Source organism: Anser brachyrhynchus, assembly GCF_964034855.1.
Source record: "Anser brachyrhynchus genome assembly, chromosome: 24".
Classification (NCBI taxonomy): domain Eukaryota; kingdom Metazoa; phylum Chordata; class Aves; order Anseriformes; family Anatidae; genus Anser; species Anser brachyrhynchus.
In genome coordinates this window covers 5,590,213-5,599,946 of record NC_137717.1, presented here as the reverse complement: position 1 = coordinate 5,599,946, position 9,734 = coordinate 5,590,213, and the positions used below count along the sequence as shown (strand labels likewise).

Sequence of the window (9,734 nt, the reverse complement as noted above, 5' to 3'; positions counted from 1 at the left end):
CTTGGCACTGAAGTGCTCCCTGTGCTATTGATGCTGTCAGGGTTTACGCTTGCCCCTGCAGAACCGCTTGCTGGTGCCTTGCTCCAGGTCCTGTGCCGCAGTGACCCTGTTTGGTTTCCTTTTTAAACAAGGATTTGAAGCACCATGATCCTATGGGCTTAAAGCTGTGCGTGCTCTCGTAAGGGATGCAGAGTTTTCACAGACACAGGGTAGCCACTCAGTCTGGGCTCCAGTAATTGGTCCGTGTTGATTAGCTTAATTAGAAATGCTGCTTCCTGCTTAATGATGGAAATCTCAGGGGTTTGCACCTTGGTACTCTAAGGGAAGAGAAACCCCACGTTGCCTTCCCTGTATTTCAGGAATGTGTTACCACCAAAGCTGCCTGCTCCTGCCACGACAGCTGCAGTCCTGCGTGCACTTGTGGAGGCAAATCTCTCCTCCAGGGCAGTAAATCCAATCAGGGACACCTGGTTCCCAGTGAGCACCCAGCTCTTTTCTTCTCCTGAAGTGGGCTCTGGTGGCAGAGCTAAAGGCAGAGCAGGAACCCCACAGCCTTGTGCTTTCCAGGAGTCACTTGGTGAGCGCTCTCTGCCTGCATGTGCAGGGAATAGGAGGTTGTTTGCCTGAGGAAGTTGTCCGTGGTACAGTCTCCCTTCGGTAGAAACCTCAGCTTTAAGGATAAAAAAGAAGTGGGACTTGCTGGAGCAGGTCTGTCCTGCTCGCCAGGAGCCAGCCCAGGCCCTGCAGGGAGCTCAGCTTGGGTGGCAGTGGTACTGTGGACAGCCCCGGGGGGCGAGAGGAATCGCAGCTTGCTGTCCTTGGCTCGGGCTCCGAATTCACTCTCTGAAAACAGTGAGGCTTCACAGTGCTCCAGCCACAAGGAACACCTCCAGATTTCTCCCTTTCTGATTTTCAGGCAGGGGCATGTGGTAATCCACTTTAATTTCTGCATTTAATTTGCACCTCAAGGCTTTCCATCGCAGTTGTTTCCAGCCGATGCTTTTGTTATTTCAGTCACGTGCAAGTTATTAGTTTTGAATGGGTCAGAAATCTGACAGAAATGAAAATGCCTTTATTTGTGAGCATGGCGCACGCTATATGACACAAACCCTGCCTTTGATTACTTTTCCATAGCTGTCGCAGGGCTGCTTGGAAGCTCGCAGGATTAGAAGATGGCATCAGAACTCATTGAGATATAAATGACTTTAATATGCTTTGACACGCACCTCAGTAAATAAGGCTGGTGTGTTGCCAAGGTGATGCTCCGGTGTTGCTATGACTATATCAAATAGCCATGGTTACTTCTTCCTGGTCCCACTCGGAGGGGCCTATCTCCGAAATGTCCTTTTAATAGCTTGTGACACTAATAGAGCGATAGGGATTCTGGACGTGAATAGGATGCATGTGATCCACGCTGGGAGCTGTTGCCATTAACATATTCTGAAGGCTCTGCTGTGGGAGAAACTGCTCCGGACCCAGCCCTGCTCTGCCCACTGCTGACTGCTCTCCTGTTAGGATGGTGATCCGGTGTGATCCTGGCCGCGGTGATCCGGTGTGATCCTGGCCCTGGTGATCTGGTGTGATCCTGGCCCTGGCGATCCAGTCCTTCCTCTCCATCACACTCAGATGAGAGACATCTTGGCTTTTCATTTACCTATGCAACATAATTTGAAATCTGGTTTTGCAACGAGATGGTGGTTGGTTTTTTTTTTTTCTTTTTTTTTTCTTTTTTTTTCCCCAAGAGTTATAGGCATTCAGAGAAATAAGAGCAATTAGTCTGCATTTAAAGACACTTCTTCTCTTGCATTAGCAGACAGAAGTAGTAATTGGTATAATATCCCCAGGAGCTGGAAGCTGGTGTAGCCTTCTTGACTTCAAAATGTGGTTTTATCTTGAGTTGTTTTGCAGGAACATTGCAGTTCTGGTGAAATGTGTGGTGGGAAAGCAGATGACACGATTGTCTTCTTTTCAGTTGTGCCTAACACATCTGAAGTAACTTAATCACCTCATTCAATTTAGCCCTGTTATATTTTAATATTAATAGCATATTTATATGGTACACCAAAACACAGAGCTTGGGCATCATGATGGGAAGCTGTTCGATTACCACCTGCCTGCAATAAGCTGACAGTTCTGAGCTGAAATGCTCAAGAATGGCAATTTCCCAGGAAATTCTGATGCTCTGGCTCTTGATTGTGCTTTTGCAACCACTAGTTTTGAAACACTGGAATCTTCTGGAAGAAAAAACATTTTTTTTTTATTTTTTAACAGCTAGCCTCTCTAATCAGAGATCAGGACTTCTGCTCTCAAGCCTGCTGTTGCTTTGCTGTGTGAAGAGCTGTTTATCGTCTGGGCACAGTACTGTCCCATTGAAGAAACAGGTAAAAAAATTGATGCCATTCAGTGATGCCCTGAGACACAGTTAATTGACAGTAATAGTTATTTGTGACTGTGGTCGCAAAATGTTGAAGAACCTACTGGGGAAAGACAAGATTTGCCTCCTTCAGACAAGCTCTCTCCAGGCTGTTCATGGGGTGACCTTGTCTGACCGTGGTTTTGGTGGAAAACGCTCCCCTTTTCTTTTTCTTCAGTACTGAAGATTGCAGGAGTTCACAGCTAATTTTCTGCAGTGAAATGAGTGTCTTTCTGTTTTAGAATTGAGTCACTTGGTGAAATGTTTTCACAGGGGTGCATGAGCACGTGGATGACACGCATGTGTGTTTAAGCTCTTCCAGACAGTCCAGTAGTCCTGTGCCTCCATTTCTCATTCTTGAACCTGGGCAGCTCCCCCCAAAATACCCTGTTTTCTTGATGAGCTCTGGCCAGAAGCTCATTCTGGGATTTTTCCTCCTTGCTCACCTCTAGCTTAGGGTAAAAATGGCAGTCTTCAGCCTCCCAAATGCATGGGCTTTCTGCTATTGAATTTCCTCCCGTCTCTATTACTGCATTTTTCGAGGACATTTACTGCATTTCTAATTCCACCAAGCAGCAGTGGGGCTTGCTTTCTTGCTCTCCATGGGTCTGAAGTCCCCAGCGAGGGAAGCAGGTCTGAAATGCAGCTGGGTGAGATCAGCTGGATTTGGTACTGTCACAGTGATCTCTTTATCGCATAAATGATGGCACACACATGTTGGAATTGGGGCATGTGAATGTGTCGATGTTTCACAAAGCTGTGGCATAGAACTATGCAGAAATAAGCCAGTTTACGTCTGTAAAAGATTGAGTTTAAATTGATTCACTTCTATCACAATACTTCTTTCTTTTTTAAATGTAGACGAGCTTTTGTGTGTCTAACTGTCCCTGAACTCAAATGGCCAGAGGGATTGTGTTCAAATTATCCATTAAAAACAATCTCCTGGCAGAGACCAAGCATGAAAAATTCAGTCCAAAAGATGAAAGGTTCAGTAAATGTTAGGAGTTCATGGCAAGAGAGGATTTATAAGGGTTTGCAACCTATACTAGAGTTGCCATAAGCAATATACACCCTAGCAGATATAGGGCCAAAGCTCCCATCAACTTTAAAGGAAAATGGATTAAAGCTTTAAGCTGAAAGCCTCATGACTAATCATCCATGTGACTAACCCAAACTGTCACAGGATTCTTCAAGTGGCTCTTTTAGTTCAGAAATAGCTGCTGCTGAAAACTCATTGGGTTAATTCCTTAGCTCAGGTGGCAGAAATGGGAGGTTTGAACGGGAAAGGTCTGATACCCAATCCCCACTGAAAATCCAGACGAAGCAGCAATGCTTTTCCCCGGTCGTGGGGGTGAGCAGCACTATGGAAAGTCCTGTACATGATTTTAAGCTGTATCCTTACCAGAGATCCTTCTGGATGGCATAACCAGGGGTGGAGAGCTGCTTTCAGAAAGCCCTCCCACCATGAAAGAAAAAGAGGTTACAACAATTAATAAATGTTATTTATAAAGTACTTCCCACACCAAGAGCCTTTTGGGAGCAGCATGAACCATTAAAACGAAATCCAATTATAAAACCCAATCACAATTAAATTGTTCATATCCCTCCGTGGGAGCCCTGTCTCAATCAGTCACTCTGTCTCTCTCCTATGGCCATGCAGCAGAGGAGGTTCAACTCATTTGTTTGTGGCATCAACAAGAGAACCCTCATTAGCTGCGTATTATGGAGCTGTATGGGCTAAAGTATTGAGATTAATATGAAATAATTAGCTCTGATGAAAGTTATACCTCACTCAGAACAGCTGGGACTTGAATAGGATGCAACTGAGACTTGATTACTGTGTCATTACAGTATTAGTGCTGTGTACAGTCATTGTCATACAACTCCGAAATGCCTTTGATACGATTACATTTTAATTGAATACTAGCCATTCTAGGGCTTGATGGCACTGCAGCACTGGGGGGGGTAACTTCATTGTGTAATGACTTTTGTTTTGTCTTTATGAGTAGAGCAAACTCCTTAGCATTTAAAAACCAGTCCTCACGAGGGCATTTCCCTCCTGGGAGAGCTTTAAAATGCATACTGATGGTGTCTCCGCCCAAGTTTACTCCAGAAAATGGCAAAATCAGGACTGTGATAAATTCATACCCCTGAGGCCTTCTTGCCTGTCACCAGACTGTGTGCTGTGGTCCCAGGGAGAGTCCTGGTGACAGGTAGGACAGGGAGGAGATCTGACTGTGGCCACGCCAGAATCTAAGGCTGTCCCAAAGGGGGTCTCCATCAGCCTCAGTGAGAGGTTTCCCTCATCCCACAGACAGCAGAGGTGTGCATTCCCCAACCACACCTGTGTGACAGGCAGGGGACGTTTTGCTGTGCCATCCCCAGGTCGATTCTAAAGATATTTGCCTTCAGAATTACTATTAGAAAAGGAGAATTCAAAGTCTTTAAAAGCAGATTTCCGTTTTACAACAGTTAATGTCAGGTTGTTTTAAAAATGTCCTAATTAGGAATTGCCCTTCTTAATATCTGACTGACCGAGGCCTGAAGGTTTAAGGTTAATGCAGAGCTACACACATTTCATCCCCAGGTGCTGTTTGGAGGACAGTGGTTAAGGTTATGTTCTCACTGGTGTCTGCAACTGTGCTGTGATTTGCATATAGAAGTCAAATTTAATTATTTAATTTAAATTTTTCTGTAGCATCTTTCTAGCACAATACACAAGGCATTTAAGGACTTGGGAGGGGAATGATTGTACCTAATTTAAAATGAAATCAGGAGAGATGGATGTGTTCAACGTGCCCTGGCATTGCAGAATTAACTCTCCAACACACATGCATCCAGTGCTAGGGTGGATGTGGATTTACAAGGATACATTAAGAAGTGATGAGCTGCCTTAAGAAATCAAGTGCAGATTTGCAGCTCCTGCCCTGTTGTTGGTCTGAAGCTGGGCTCTACCCATAGCTCTGGAGCTAAACACCCCCAGAACTCAGGAACTCTTAATTCCAGATGTGAGTTTGAATTTGGAAGCTGGCCCTGTGTAACAACTCAGTCTGAACTCCTGTTTCAGACCCCTCAATAAAACAGGGGTTGTGCTAGATGCACACAGAGCTCCGAAGATTTACCCCAACTTGTTCTCTCAATGTGAGTCATCAGAAAGCATAACTGCCATGTAAAATTACATTGTTTTGTTCTTGGGGGAGCCAAGAATAGAGCTGCTCCTAGAAGTGTGGTTGGTCTCTTCCACAGAGAGAACAAAACATGACATTATCAACTCAATTTTATAGATCAAATAATTTAATTTGAGTTCAGATTAATCTTAAGCAGGCAAAGCTGCTTCTCCCACTGAGCTGAATAATGTAATCCAGCCACGCTGCTGCTCTTCTGTTTCTTGTTTGCCCAGAACATGAGACCACGACCCCATTTTACAGGACGCATGCCTGGTCCCACAAGAATGACACATAAATGCACGTGTGCCCCATGGCACCCATAGGATGGGAAGACGTGCATCACGAGGCTCTGATATTAAATTATCTCGCTCCCTCAGCTGCAGGAAAACTGTTTTTAAATCCCTTTGTTTTGTGGGCTGGGAATCAGTTTCTGCTTTCTAGTCCGGTTTGTTTATTGTCTGCTTCATCCCCCCCACTATAAAATAACAATAAATGTTACCTTCCTCCTTCAAAAGACAAAGCAATTTTCAGATGGTGCTGTATGCCAGGATTAGGTTGGTTTTTAATGTACCATTACTATTTTTGAAATTTGGTCAAAATAAATATAGAGATAACAACCTGGGAATGAACAATTGGGTCTCCTAGAGGCAAACACAAGTTATGAGTAAAATTTACTGCTTAGCTGAAACATTTCTGAATGCTAACGGTGTGACACAGGCAGAGGAGGCAGACCACGTGTGCTGGTTTATTAGCTTAAAAATGAATAGCTGGGCTTTCCATGCTCATCAAACATAGCCCAGAGGAAGCTCAAACTGTTAAGCTTTCCAAACATAACTCGACCAATAGCTGGGTGCAAACCCGCAGGACCTTTCCGTGCACAAAAACTCACCCCAAACTTTATATAGCTCATTCATCCCTGGATATATTGGCTTTGGTGAATTTACTGCAGACCCTGGAAATGATGCTTTATTTCACTGAAAAAAAAAATGAATATATATATATATACATAATAATTCTCTGGTGTACCAATAAAGAGTTACTTGATACGGTCAGCAGAGGGAATACTTGACTCAGCAATCATAAAGCAGTGAGGCCAAGAGGAGCAGGGGCTCTGGGAAGGGAGGCAGAGCCCCAGGCCTGAGGGATGCAGCTCCTGAGCTTCCCCCTGTGCCATGCAGTTGGGTGTGCTGGAGGCCCCCAGGCTCGCAGGAGGCAGGTTCGGAGGCTGTGCGCCATGCTGGCATGCAATTTCACAGATCTGCTCAAAAACTGGGTCTGAAAATCATCCATGAAGCTTTCTCCTCCCTCCCATGCAAAGCGAAGGATGCTCTCCCCTCTCCCCGGTTGCTAAGCCCACACCGCCTGGCTGAGCCGTGGTCGCAAGGAAACAGGCTCAAAGATTTGGAGGATTTTATTGAATTTATTTATTTTTTTCTATTTCTTTCAGCGTTTCCACGTTCAGCCCCATTTAATGAACGCAAGTTTTGCAAGATCCAGCTTCAAAGGCAGACCACTGGCAAAGGAAGGGGAAGGGAATTGACTGATGTGGAAAATCGCACACTCTGGGCTTTTTGCACTGATTGAAAGGTGTTAACCCCTGCCTGGCCAGCAGCAGTGTCTGGGGGGGAGCAAAACACCCTGGTGTAATAGGGCAAGGTCTGGATGAGTCCAAATTGTTTTCTTGCAGAAAAATAGGATTTTGAAACATTCATCTCCCAGTCACTTTTTATGGATTGTTTCCATTTTTGTGAACAAAGGCAAACACGCTAAGAGGAAAATGGTTTTAACCGTTCAGCTTCACTTTGAATGTTTCAGAGAAAAAAAAAGAAAAAGAAAAGAAACCTGAAGACATAACCCTGGAGGTTTCTTTTACTTAAAACTTTGGATTGCTCTATTTGGAGTCCAAAAGAGATTATGCAACAAAAATCAGCAGTTTGCACACAAGGAGAAAAGACACTCATGCTCAGCTCAGTTAGCACCCTTACTCATTAATCATTTTTTGCCACAGCATTTTGGGGAAACATATGCAATACTTCTCTTAGGATACGTGTGCAGCCATGAGCTGTTTAGCCTTGATCTAACTCAACAGATGCAGCCCCGTGCTCATCTCACTGTGCAAATTACACCTCTAGAAACGTTTTCAAAGTTTCTGTATCTTCAGCTCTGAGATTTCAGAGTGATGCTCATGGAAGTGAATTCTCATGAGACCAGATGCTGCAAAATTTATAATTGGAAATGCACAGAGCCGTCATGGCCTTCATATTGAGCTAAGCCCACAGAAAAGCTGCAAGCCTGTAGAAGTGATTGCAGAGTGATGCCTGGAGGCATCCCCTTCGCAAAGGTTTTAGGAAGGGGGAGGCTGGAAACCAGCTCCTCAGCTAGAAAGCTGTCACCACAGGTGGAGAGATTTGAAGGGGACAAAAAAATGTCCATCTACAGAGAGATGAAGACAGGCAGCTTAAGCACATGGGACTCACTTGGATAAGAATCATCCCCAGATTAAGAGGCTTTAATGTACATGCCTCTGTGCGAGCTGAGCCCCTGTCCTCCCATCAGAGTCAATAGAGATCTTGGGAGCAATTGAATTACTTAAGCAAAAGCACTTGTTTCTGTTGGGACATCCTGGGGGCACACAAGACATGCAGTGATCTGGAAAATGTGACAGGACCTTGGGGGACCAGTAATCCTCCGGCCGGGAGAGATCCCTTAGGGCAGTTAAGTGGCACCAGGCTCTGTACATGAGCAACCACATTGAGCTCGTCACCAGTAGCCCGTGGGGATATAGAGAAATTTCTGCTCACCAAAGTGGACCTTGAGGCTTGGTCACCTTTGCTTTATTTGCGTCCTGAACATGTCCTTGTGAGCAGGACACAGGAGATCTAAGATTGAGAGTAAAGATGGACATGGACATGGGTTTGGACATGGCTTTGGAGATGGGCTCGGAGACACTGGGTCATCCGTTCCTCCCAGGGGCATCTGGCAGGGCGGCAGCAGCTGTAGAAGGGTTTGTGGATTTGCCAACATCACAGAGCAGTCCTAAAGACCTCGTGTCTCCTGGGCCTTGCCTGGAGACTGAGCTGCCTTGCTGCATCTTGCAGGTCAGATCACCAGCAGCGTGCAGTACCCTGGTGAATGTGCCGGTGCAATTGCTGGTTTAACTTCCTAGGAGTTACGCTTTCTCTCATGTTTCCTGCATGATGAAGCCACAATCACAGGACAGCTCCCCAGAGCATAGCACAGGAGGGTATTTAAGACCATCTCTGCTACAAGGTGCTGTCCCTTAGGGGAATCCCTGCCTTTGCTTGCCTTCTGGCTCCCACCATACAGAGCAAAACATTTCTAACGCCGACCCCCTGGGACGCCACACTGAGTCACCAGCCCACCTGTGCGTTTACACAAGGCAGAGCCTTTTTAACAACAAGTAAGCATCACAAGGAGCAAAATATCCGTAGCACACCGGAGCAGCATTGCTTGCCTTGTGCTGCTCTGCCTGTAGATGTTGCTGTGGACTGCGCCTTGCTCCAGCCCATGCCCAGCTCCTGGTTAATAAGGTGTGCAAAGCTTGCAGGCTGTGGAAAACAAACTGCCTGTGTCCTTACAGAGGCTGCAGCTGTCCTAAATCAATGCTTGCTTTTTAAGGCTCTTTCTGATTTTCAGCAGCATAGCAGCCCTCCTTCTAGTGTTTCTGGAAAGCCCTAGGAGCATCTGTGGTCACTGGTTGCAGTGGGAAGTTTTTTTTACCCCTTTTCCTCATCTGAGGTTCTCTGTGTAAGATCCTAAATGTCCTCCAGAGAAAAACAAACATGCATCAGCCTAGGTGTCAGGGCACCGTCTGGGTTTTATAAAGGGTTTAAGCTCAGTGCAAAAACACAGCAGTAGGATGAATGCCTTATCCCAAATGGGGATAGCAACAGAGACTTGTGATGGGCTGAGGAGCAGCAAGGAGTAATCCAGTGCCAGATGAGGAATCAGACAAATGTGGGGATTGAAATCAGACACAAGTCCCTCTGAAGTGACAAACCCAAAGGCCAACCCCCCTGCAGCTTCTCAGACCATGGCACCGTGCCACAGCCACAAACCCGAGAGGAGCTCGGCTCTTCAGAGATGTAACCCAGATGCAGCTGGAACCAAGTCCCCCAGCTTGGTGCAGCACA

General features: G+C 45.7%; 1 long non-coding RNA gene across 1 annotated transcript; it reads left to right on the top strand.

The window, feature by feature from the left end:
* The first annotated feature begins 274 nt into the window (after positions 1-274).
* On the top strand, positions 275-8,375 carry LOC308182261. The gene is made up of 3 exons (XR_013941726.1): positions 275-577; positions 2,272-2,381; positions 7,028-8,375. It is a non-coding gene; the product is annotated as an uncharacterized lncRNA (long non-coding RNA).
* The last annotated feature ends 1,359 nt before the right edge of the window (positions 8,376-9,734 follow it).